The following is a 12,449-nucleotide window of genomic DNA, read 5'->3' on the forward strand; positions in this document are numbered from 1 at the left end:
CTCATATTGTAATAAGCTTTCTGACTACAGCATAAGAAAACCCCAAATGCCAAGGAAGAGAGCTATGTTTAAAGGTGAAAGTATATTTGATTTTTTTTTCAGTGTGATCTTTAACTTTCACCTCCGATACACATTTCTTATTGTCCCACAGTATTTCCTAAGCCTATTAGAAATTGAATAGGGTTTTAACTTATTGCAAATTAAGGACTTATTCCAATTGTCCACCGAGGTCAACTGAAGGACTCCCATTGACTGCAATGTGAGTTGGATCAGTCCCTAATGATACTATATCGGAGGAACTGACTTTACATAATACAGGTCATGTAGGCAAGAGTCAGGATCCAGACCCAAAATAGCAATTTAAATACAGTACAAATTTGTGCACCAGTGTGATAACTTCAGAACTAGGGTAGTGAATATATAGACTGTGCCTGGTGATGATAAAAGACTCTGGAGCATTCAGCACAGCTTGTAATCCATGCAGCTCTGTTGGGAGGTCTGTAAAGTAAAATAGTGCCATAGTAAAACAGATGAAGCAAACCATGCATAAATCTCCTTGCACCAAGACATCTGAAGCCAAATATTTATTAAATAGTAATACAGTTTTCTAACTACAGATGATGCATGTTGAACAAAAGACATAACTAAGATAAACACTACAGCAACATCTGTAAAAGCAATGTGATCACCATCAATCTGTATTTCAGAAGAATGAGCAATGCCTCTGTAACCAGGTGCGCCAGTTCATAAAAATTCCTCCTATGAGGCATTAAATTTAAAAATAAATGTTGGGACATTTATGTCTGAGCTTCTGTCAGGCAGGATAAGCAGAATCAGAAAAAAAAAGCCAGGTATAGTTGAGTATTATCAGCAAAGCAGTGAAAATTGAGTCCATAGTGTTGGAAAACTGAAGTCATTGGGGTCATATAAATACTAAAAAGCATTGAGCAAAGAACAAAGCCCCGGGGAACTACATTAACTTGAGCTGAATACTTCAATGCATAAGATACAAATTGTGACCATTTAAGTAAATAAGAAGAAAACTAGGTAAACACTGAACTAGGCACTCCTACAAGATGTTTCAATTGATCTGAAAGGACCTCATGATCTATAGTCAATAGTGTTTAATACAAGTCGAGGGGCTTGATTTTGATCACAAAAATGCAGGCACGCATCACTGCACATGCACTGAAATGGATTTTGGAAGACATTGGATTTGATCGGTAAATGTATATAAATATCAAGAAATTCCTGGAATCAGCCTGTAACAAAAGAATACTCCACAGACTTTAACAATGACCATCGTGGTTCGGTGACCCTGACTAAAGTCCAGCTGAAACTTGCTGTAGTGTATAAAGTTACTGGTGAAGAAGAGACTGCAGCTGCAACAACCCCTTCCCAGAACTTTTCTCTGTCCTTTATTCAATGCTCAATGTGAACTGAGTGCTCATGAAAGGTGTTAGATTGACGGAATCTCTCCATTTATCTACAAAACTGGGACACAATGGGTAGTATTTATTTAAATATAACTTAAAACACATACCAGACCTGGGGTGATTACTGTTATTATTTTTATAGTACCATACATTTGCGTGACACAGAAAAAGAAACTCACCCTGCCTTGAAGCGTATATAATCTTTAGAGTATATCTACACTGTAGTCAGAGGTGTGATTGTGGCTCAAGCAGATATACCCATGGTAGAATGGCTAAAAATAGCCATGAAGCCCACAGCAGCACAGGCTTCAGCACAAGCTATATAAGCTCATCCAGGCCCCCTGGCTATGTACGCATGTTGTTAGCCTGCATTGAAGCCTGTGCTATTGTTTCTTCACTGCTATTTTTAGCATTGCTAGCTAGATTAAAGCTAGTGTAGGACGCCTACATGAGCTGCAGTCACATCTCCAATTGCAGTATAGACATACCGTAAGTCAGGGGTGGGCAAACTACTGCCCGTGGGCCGGATCCAGCCAACCAGCCATTTTAATCTGGCCCTCGAGCTCCCACTGGGGAGCAGTGTCTGGGGCTTGCCCCGCTCTGGCGCTCCAGCCAGGGAGCAGGGTCGAGGGCTACTCCGCGCAGCTCCCGGAAACAGCGGCATGTCCCCCCTCTGGCTCCTATGTGTAGGAGAAGCCAGGGGCCTCTGCTCTGCATCCTGTCCCCCTCAGCTCCCATTGGCTGGGAACAGGGCAGCTGCTGGGCCGGGACAGTTTGTTTACCTGCAGCGTCTGCAGGTTTGGCCAATCGTAGCTCCCACTGGCTACGGTTTGCCGTTCCAGGCCAATGGGGGCTGCGGGAAGCGATGCGGGCTGAGGGATGTGCTGACCACCACTTCCCGCAGCCCCCATTGGCCTGGAGTGGCAAACTGCGGCCAGTGGGAACTACGATCAGCCGAACCTGCTGACGCTGCAGATAAACAAAGCATCCAGCCTGCCAACAGATTTCCCTGACAGGGTGCGTGCCAAAGGTTGCCGATCCTTGACCTAAAACTCATCCACCTTGTCTCACTATAAATAGTCAGACAAAGATCAGACACAGAAACATACTGGGAGACCCAAAGAATTAAACCATTATTTTAGTTTGTTTGCATCATGAATGTATTATCTGATACTTCATTTATTTTAGTTTTGGCAAAGGCTAGAGGAAAGCAGGTTTTGATAAGTCACATGAAACAAGAGAGAATAATTCACAGAATGTCAGGCTCAGTCATTATAGCCCATTCAGGGTTACTTTCACCCCACTAGTGAGTTGTTTTTACTTTGCCCTAGCCATTTTACTACACCCTTACAGAAATAGGGGAGATGATTTTCCCTCAGAACCCATTCCTTTTCCTCTTTATCATTCTTCTTCCCTCAGTATCATCTTCTTCTCACCTTAGTTCTTATTATTGTGACAAAGTTCCTCCTCTACCTTGGTGGGTCCTGCACTTATTGGTGGATTTGTTCCCTTCACAGATTCACCCTGTGGGTCAGGAAACAGTCCAGAGACCTTCCCCTCTGGTAGAAGCTATAGTCCAGGTCAATTCCTCCTGTGTTTGATCAGAAGTTGGGAGATATGGGGGGAACCTGGGCCCGCCCTCTACTCCAGGTTCCAGCCCAGGGCCCTGTGGTCTTCAGCCTGTTTAGAGTGCCTCCTGGTACAGTTGCACAACACCTACAACTCCCTAGGCTACTTCCCCGTGGCCTCCTCCCAACACCTTCTTTATTCTCATCACCAGACCTTCCTCCTGATGTCTGATAACGCTTGTATTTCTCAGTCCTCCAGCAGTACACCTATTCACTCTCAGCTTCTTTCACACCTCTTGCTCCCAGTTCCTCACACACACTTCCTCTCCTCTGGCTCCCCCTGGCTTGACTGGAGTAAGCCCTTTTATAGCATCAGAGGGGCCTTAATTAGAGTCAGGTGCTTAACTGCCTCACCTGACTCTTAGCAGGTTAATTGGAGTCAGGTGGTCTATTAGCCTGGAGCAGCCCCTGCTCTGGTCACTCAGGGAACAGAAAACTACTTATCCAGTGGCCAGTATATCTCCCTTCTGCTACTCTGCTGTTCCCAACTGGTCTGGGTCTATCACATTATGCATATGCACAAGGGAGTCAAATTAAGGTTGCACTAGTAACTTTAATTCTGGCATTTCCTAACTTCAGAGTGCTTGACTTTGCAACATTAACAGTCTTTTAATATAGCAGAAAACAAAGTTTGCCTTTCCAACTCAGCATATGTCCATGTACTTCACAAAGTAGTTAGTTAAATAATGCTGATATAGTGCCTATGTGTGTATTCCATTCTATTCATCCGATGAAGTGGGCTGTAGTCCACGAAAGCTTATGCTCAAATAAATTTGTTAGGCTTTAAGGTGCCACAAGTACTCCTGTTCTTAAAGCAGCCATTATGGACTTAACAGCCAGAATGTCAGAATGTATTTTATTAAGAGAGGGAATAGTGAGCAAGGTACTTTTTTCAAGAACTACTCTGGAATACATGTATACGATACACCCATAAATTCAGGGTGAAGACAGAAAAACGTAAATAGACATATATATATTTATTGTAGCTAAATAACAAACACTGAAAATATGTTTTTGTGGGCTTCATCCTGTCACCTTCTCCACAGCTCAGGACAGCTGTGAGCCAATGGAACTGGTATGTTCCACTGAGAAAGTTGGAGTAAGTTTGGATACCACCACAGAGCCCCTACTCCACAGGAGAGCCCAAGGTGCAAAAGGCTTTGTGGAATAGAGGCAATGGATGCATTGAAGCGTGGATCCACTAGCTATTTCCTCCCAGAGATGCAGAGCACACGGGTCATGGAGGCTACTGCCTCTGTTGTCTGTGGGGAATAGTCCTTCAGGCTGAAATTTCTAAAGGCACCACAAGGAGTTATATGCTTGACTTCATTGAATTTCAATGGGATTTGGATGTCTAACTTCCTTAGGTTCCTAGCTTTCCTTCGTGTCTATCCAGGAATCCCCAGAACATCCTCTGGCCAGGGAGGCTGTGTGTGGAGTTGAGGATTTGGCCTCATATATTGAATATTCTCTCTGAGGACACAGATTCTATCACTGAATTTCTGCATCCATACATCATAAAGCAAATATAAATCTAGCTTTACACATGTAACAAAGCCTGTTACAGAAACTGTTGGTGTTCATACAACTTTATTGCTCATAAAGATTGATATCTATGCCTCAAAGTGATGGAAGATAAAACAGTATCACTGACCTTGTTAGAAGTGCTTTAACATAATATACCAGGAAAGCAGGTGTTTATATAGAGGGGAAATTGTCATTAAACTTGATAGTATTCTTCCATTGTTTGACCAAATAGGTTCCTGAGGGCTTATGTGTCAGCAACAAAAATCATGTTCTGTGTATAGAGTTAGGTAAGGTATAGAAAAGTAGTGAATTATAAACAATTCAATAAAAAAGATATAATGGAAGAAAATGAATTAAAATTACACCCTGCAGTTTTCTAGAAATGAAGTAGAATACTATATACATTATATCTCTGCTCTTGAAGGTGGAAATGCATTTGCTATCATTATTCTAGTATGCTGCATAGCATAAAACAAGATACACTAATGGCAAAGCTTTTGACAGTAGCTAAAATAGCCTACAGCAGCTATCAATACCCTACCTGTTAATGTTACGTAAAATTAAAAGACCAGCTTGAGGAAATCATCTGCAACATCTCTTGGAAATTGTTACTATCAAATAGGAGAGAGACTGAAGAATCTCACTCTCCATTTTAATTTGTTTCAAAGGAAACCAGCACAATGCCATATGTAAAGTAAGATGTTAATATGCAATTGCTAAAATATGTATTATCTTGGTTCTCTGAAAAAAATGCCATATTCATAAAAATATTTATTATCCATATTTTAAGATAGTAAATTATTTTTTTATTTCAATATTTCTTGCACTGTTATGTAGGTTAGAAGAGAGCGTTATTAGCAAAAAATGTAATGGTTTTTAATAATCAGATTTAGGTCCTTAGAAAAGTATCCTTCAGCTAAGAAAAGGAAGATTGTGTAAAGAATGCCAGATATATAGTTCTGTGGTAGTCTAAGCTGGGTATGACTTAAGAGCAGCAAACTGTGTTCTTCTAACTCTAGCAATGTACTCAGGTGCCAAAATCCCTCTTTCCCCCATAGTATGAGCATGTGAATAGCTGGCCCAGTACATGGTGAGGTAAACTCAGCTATGTTTATTTCAGTGATAACATACTCACCTGCAGTAAACCAAGGTGAAATTCACTTGTAGTTCCACCATAGGCCTCAACTGGTGTGCACTCTGGAACACATGGGGGGGTCTGTGTGTTCACATGCCCTGAGTGTCACAGAGAGAGTCTTCTGACTGGCTCTGCATACAACACTACCCCTCTGAGTGGGACAGAGACAGCGTAGCAGCTATTGCAGGCCATTCTTCCTCCTTCATATGGTGAGACTCAGACACATCACCCTACAGATACACACAATATATCCAGTTTCACCCCATCTACTCTATAAATTTTGGCTACAGACCCCAGAGTAGCCCATTCATTGAACAAGGCAAATACATTACTTTTTTACCAGGTAGGAGAGAGAGGAATCGACCTATGTGCAGTGTATGTTACCCTTGCCTACATGAAAATGTAAGTGGCTAGGGGCCTGGTTCTGCAGCTCTTACTCATTGTTGAAGCATTCACATATCCAAGGGCTGCATGATTGGGCCCTAAAATTGTAATTGTTATGATAGAAACCTGTTCCCATTAGGTCAAATGTGGGTAGGAATTATGGTTGTTTTTGAAAGCATAAAAGTTAACAATATGTACAGTCAAATAAAATACTGCATAGAGTATGCACAAGAGGACCCAGTAACTGCTGGTGTGGGAACTATAACTTTGCATTTCCTGACATGTTTAAAACTGCAACATAACACTGCATAGCTTGTTTATTTGCAATAAACCATACATTAACATACCAGTACATAACATTCTCTTAACAACTGAATAGCTTAATATAAACTGGACAACTTTAAGGTACCCAGTTATGAATGTTGAAGCTAATGCCCAAGCTTTGCTCCTATTGCATAGTGGGGAGAGACTGTCTACATTGCAAAGGTAAAAAGTTAAAGGAACCAATTAACCAAACTTACAGCATCAATTTTATTCACCCCTTTAGTACAAAAGGTCAAATAGTAAGAGGCTTTCCTCGCCATGAGAGAAACTGTGAAATGTATTTAAAGATAAAATGCCAAAATCTCCCCTGAGAAACAAGAACATAACTCCAGTGGAATTAAGTGAATGTGGCAGTCCAGTCTCTGAGAGCAAAGGGACTGATCTTGCAAATTTATCAATAAGTAGCCCTTAATCACATGAGTAGTTCCACTGTTATCAACAAGAATGCCCCACTGAATAATACAGGACTGCTAACGTGACTAATAACACTGCTCAACAGCCAAAATGCTTCTGAAATAAATGTAGTCAAACTTTACTAATTCTGGGTCACTGAGAACGAAAATGATGCTTAAAATTGTTGATTGGCTCTAGTTTTCAGGATATGCTATTGGGTCAGTATATACGACCCTTGACTTGGGAATGGCAGAGGATATGTGAGTTATAAAGGGAAGGGATCTCAATTTAAACCAGAAATGACTAAAATACAACTTTGACTGGATCTATGACTAAATCTATGACTGGGTTTGGACAGAGATAAAATGTGCTATTTATTATGTATTTTGATGTGCTGAATTCAAAGATGACAATTAAAACAACTGATTGGCTACTGTTTCTAAGATATTTAAGTTTTTACATTTTATGTCTATGTATATTGTGTAGATAGTAGAGTTTTAATCATAAATTGTAAACCTAGGTCTTTTCATGTGTTTATGGTTGCTTTATATGATAATATTTCATCTGTCCTGTTTATGTAACACTTTAAAAATCAGCAAAAGGGTTATATAAATAAAATTTATTATGAAACAAAAGGCAAAAAATATTCTGTACATAGTTTAGTCCTATTCAGTGTCTACTCGGCACTTCTTGGCTTGTCTCTTGTATTCATTAAATGGAGCATCTCTTGTCACTGTCCAGCAATAGTCTGCAAGCACTGATGGGCTCCATTTGCCCTGATAGTGTTTCTCCATTGTTGCAATGTCCTGGTGAAATCGCTCGCCGTGCTCGTCGCTCACTGCTCCGCAGTTCGGTGGAAAAAAATCTAGACGAGAATGCAAAAAATGTATCTTTAGTGACATGTTGCAACCAAGGCTTTTGTATGCCTTGAGGAGGTTTTCCACCAACAACCTGTAGTTGTCTGCCTTGTTGTTTCCAAGAAAATGTATTGCCACTAACTGGAAGGCTTTCCATGCCGTCTTTTCCTTGCCACGCAGTGCATGGTCAAATGCATCATCTCTAAGAAGTTCACGAATCTGAGGACCAACAAAGACACCTTCCTTTATCTTAGCTTCACTTAACCTTGGACATTTTCCATGGAGGTACTTGAAAGCTGCTTGTGTTTTGTCAATGGCCTTGACAAAGTTCTTCATCAGACCCAGCTTGATGTGTAAGGGTGGTAACAAAATCTTCCTTGATTCAACAAGTGGTGGATGCTGAACACTTTTCCTCCCAGGCTCCAATGACTGTCGGACTGGCCAATCTTTCTAGATGGAGTGGGAATCTCTTGCACGACTATCCCATTCGCAGAGAAAACAGCAGTACTTTGTGTATCCAGTCTGCAGACCAAGCAAGAGAGTAACAACCTTCAAATCGCCACAAAGCTGCCACTGATGTTGGTCATAGTTTATGCACCTCAAAAGTTGTTTCATGTTGTCATAGGTTTCCTTCATATGGACTGCATGACCAGCTGGAATTGATGGCAAAACATTGCCATTATGCAGTAAAACAGCTTTAAGACTCGTCTTCGATTAATCAATTAACAGTCTCCACTCATCTGGATCATGAACGATGTTGAGGGCTGCCATCACACCATCGACGTTGTTGCAGGCTACAAGATCACCTTCCATGAAGAAGAATGGGACAAAATCCTTTTGACAGTCACGGAACATGGAAACCCTAACATCACCTGCCAGGAGATTCCACTGCTGTAGTCTGGAGCCCAACAGCTCTGCCTTACTCTTGGGTAGTTCCAAATCCCTGACAAGGTCCTTCAGTTCACCTTGTGTTATGAGGTGTGGTTCAGAGGAGGAGGATGGGAGAAAATGTGGGTCCTGTGACATTGATGGTTCAGACCAGAAGTTTCATCCTCTTCCTCTTCCTTGTCTGACTCAAGTGAGAATGATTCTGGTGCATCAGGAACCAGCAGTCCTTCTCCGTGGGGTACTGGGCATATAGCTGATGGAATGTTTGGATAATGCACTGTCCACTTTTTCTTCTTTGACACACCTTTCCCAACTGGAGGCACCATGCAGAAGTAACAATTGCTGGTATGATCTGTTGGCTCTCTCCAAATCATTGGCACTGCAAAAGGCATAGATTTCCTTTTCCTGTTCAACCACTGGTGAAGATTTGTTGCACAAGTGTTGCAGCATATGTTTGGGGCCCACCTCTTGTCCTGATCTCCAATTTTGCAGTCAAAATAAAGGTGATAGGCTTTCTTAACCATAATGGTTATACTGCGCTTTAGTGATGCAAAAGTCACTTCAACACAAACATAGCAGAAATTATCTGCACTGTTCACACAAGTACGAGGCATCTCTGCTCACTTTGCTAAACAGAAATGTGTCCCTTTGCAAAATCAAACACTGACAAATAAGAGAGCACGGCACTGTATGATTTCTAGAGCTGATATAGGGCAATTTGTTCAGCAGAGTGATGTAAGCTTGGTTAGGATTGCATCATCCATGACTTCTAGGAATAACATGATGCAATTCATATCATGTATGACGCAATACCAGCTTCAGATTGCATCATTCATTGTTTTGCCTAAAAAGCAAGTACTGTCCAAACCCAGTCATAGATTTAGTCATAGATCCAGTCAAAGATGTATTTTAGTCATTTCTGGTTTAAATTGAGATCCCTTCCCTTTATAACTCACTTATCCTCCGCCATTCCCAAGTCAAGGGTCGAATATACTGACCCAATAGCATATCTTGAAAACTAGAGCCAATCAACAATTTTAAGCATCATTTTCATTCTCAGTGACCCAGAATTAGTAAAGTTTGACTACATTTATTTCAGAAGCATTTTGGCTGTAGAGCAGTGTAATTCAATATTATTTTCCATGGTATACTTTACAGTGCCTTGTATAAAATAAACTTACTAGAGACTCTTCAAGCTGCACAAGCTGTCTGGCCTGTTTTGAGTCAATTACTGTATACTCTTTATCAGCTGCTGCAAAGATCACATTTTCAGGTTTTACCAACTTTTGCTGAATAAGCAGCCCTAGCGGTGGGATTGTGACACACAACTGAATCCTGTTTATTGCAAGCATTGTGAGGGCCTACCACTACCTTTCCATTTTAATCATTACTCCAAATGTATTCTATCTGTTCCATTGAGCTATATTGTAACTGTTTTGTGTTTCCTTTTCTTTTTCCTCAGTACAGAAGCACTAATCAAACGACTGGAGCCATTTCAATCTCTTCTCAGAACTCCTTTAAGATCATTTTTCATTGCAATTTATAATATAAATTGTATCAGGAACAGTTTCAATGTTTCCTATATTGTCTCTTGGTTTACATTTAAAGAATAGCATAATGGAGAAAGATCACATTAAGTTAGTTCTGCTCAACTAATGGCATTTTATTCTCCCCCAAAAATTCAATATATGGCTATCTGGATGCAGGGCTGCCCAGAGGATTCAGGGGGCCTGGGGCAAAGCAATTTCAGGGGCCCCTTCCATAAAAAAATTTGCAATACTATAGAATACTATGTTCTCGTGGGGGCACCTGTGGGGCCCGGGGCCTGGTGCAAATTGCCTCACTTGCCGCTACCCCGGGCGGCCCCGTCTGGATAAGTGTACATGAAAATTAATGGACAAATGATTATGTAAAAATAGCTATTGTAAATGTTGTATAAAAATAAAATGGACAAATACTTTGTAAATCCCAGAGGGGCAGGTTCTCATACCTGTAGTGTTCTCACTTTGGTTCATACCTTACTCTAGGAGTAGCCCCACTGGTGTCAATGGGTTTGCTTGCAGACTCAGGTACTACCCAGCATGAATGGGGATATTAGAATGTGGTTCATAGAAAATGTCACTATTGTATGTAATTTTAAATGTAGTGCTTGCCATTAAAATAAACCATATTAATACTACAACGGAAACCTGTGACCCGCTTATGAATGACTGAAAACATCAGAGCTAGTTGACACACACCACCTTTTTATTTTTCATTTTCTTCTGTCCCAGTTGTTATGATTTAACAATGTGCATTGTCAAATTGTTTCTTTAAATTTTAATTGCTAAATTTAATCTTTGAAGACTATTTTTCAGTATCAAAAATGTAAATATCAAAAATAGGGCTGAACAGGAGTCATATGAATAATTCAGTCTTACAGTATGCAGTTTTACACTTAGAAATGAGTGATTCGCTGTAAACATATAGCCATCACAGAGAAAGTACAGACATTGAAATATGGGGAAAAAATGTGAATAAACCATAATTATTTAATAGCATTCCAACATTATAATTTTTTTAGATTGTGCTTTAATTAGAATGTACCTTACAGGATGAATTTTGCATCTCCAATTTAGTAAGAACTCGCTTTAAAAAATAAAAACATGTCTGGTGTCAGCTAGCTATGACTGATCTGTTTTGTCAATCATTCTTAAGCAGGTCACTGTTTTCTCAGAGGAATATGTATCCATTTTTTTGTTGACAAGTAGGAAATTTGACATTGTATCTAATACAGGTGTTTTCTATTGGGAGTTACAAAGCAAATCTATTCATAATGTATAGGAAGCATACAAAGATGATGTATAGGTCCCTTTTAAAGCCTTCCAGAGACATGCATTTTAGCAATTATAGATTGGGCTTTGTGGGACTATATCATATATGATGAGCATTAACAGACATAATTGTCCTCTCATTTTCATCAGCATAAAACAGGAGTAACTGCATGGATATGACATTGTGTAGAACCAGTGTAAGATAAAGACGAATCAATCCCAACCTATTGTATCAGTGTAGCTGAGTCTTATCACTTCTTTAATGAGCACAGATCTGATGCTACTCCCTTTTGAAGTCAATAGCAGAAAGCCCATTGACTCTACTGAGAGTAGGACCAGGACCCGCAGCCGAATTTCCATCAAAGACCCGGAGCGGAAGGACCCCACCACCGCCGAATTTCCACCTAGAACGGCAAAATGCCACCCCCCAAATCCTGCCGCCCAGGCGACCGCCTAGGGTCACCTAGTGGAAGCGCCGGCCCTGACTCTTGTATTTATTTAGAGACACAACTTTTCACTGAATTATTATACCTTTGGGAGAGAATTTTATACAGCAGTATAAATCCTTCCATTGACTTCAATGGGGCCAGGATCTCACGCATGAAGACTAATTCTGATTATGTAGCCAAAAGCTGTAATTCCTACACAACAGAATTTTCAGGCTTGAGCAAAAACCTCCTGTCTTCTGTGAAGCTTGAACCTGCACCTCTATCCCACAGTGATATAAACCATTACATTTACATGCTGAAAAAAGTCCTGGCATTAGCAGTAGGAAGGGCTCTCAGAAGTTGACCGAAAGACACTGACCCATTTAATTTCTAAAGAAAAAGTTCTCTCTGGTGCATAAGGTTGTCTCCATCATTTAAGCCACAATTATTCCCTTAACAAGTGTTGGGCTGGGCCCTAGCATTAATTCTAGCACACAACCAAAAATAACTTATGTCTACTTTGCAACATCCAGAGTTTCCAGGCTTTCCACTTTTTCTACAACCTCTCAAGCCTAAGAGCCTGTCAAGGCAGTGGCTGCAACCTGAAGAGAGAGAACATTTCTTACAAGATGTTAT

Source organism: Chrysemys picta, chromosome 8 (genome assembly GCF_011386835.1).
Source record: "Chrysemys picta bellii isolate R12L10 chromosome 8, ASM1138683v2, whole genome shotgun sequence".
Classification (NCBI taxonomy): domain Eukaryota; kingdom Metazoa; phylum Chordata; order Testudines; family Emydidae; genus Chrysemys; species Chrysemys picta.